Here is a 319-nt window from a genome sequence, read left to right as displayed (position 1 = left end):
CTATAAACACAGTTAAGAGAAAAGAGTCTTTAAAAATTAATGGTAAAACAGGACACTCCAGCATCCCCTTAAGAATGTTCAATATTTTGATCTAGTAACTGCGCTAATTTTTGGAAATAGGGGAAAGGATCGTGATTTGAAATAAGAGCTGATTATATTTGAAACCTTAATCTCTTCTCTCGCTGTCTTCGTCCGCCTTTACTAGGCATGGAAGTAAGCAAAAAAATTATTAATGTTCCGAAGAACTGCCGTGAGCAGTGATGCACATTTGGCTCCTCGGCAACACGGAAAACCGCCCCACCATTTCGCCGCTGCGCGA

Source organism: Trachymyrmex cornetzi, unplaced genomic scaffold (genome assembly GCF_001594075.2).
Source record: "Trachymyrmex cornetzi isolate Tcor2-1 unplaced genomic scaffold, Tcor1.1 scaffold803, whole genome shotgun sequence".
Taxonomy (NCBI): domain Eukaryota; kingdom Metazoa; phylum Arthropoda; class Insecta; order Hymenoptera; family Formicidae; genus Trachymyrmex; species Trachymyrmex cornetzi.
This window is presented reverse-complemented; position numbering follows the sequence as displayed.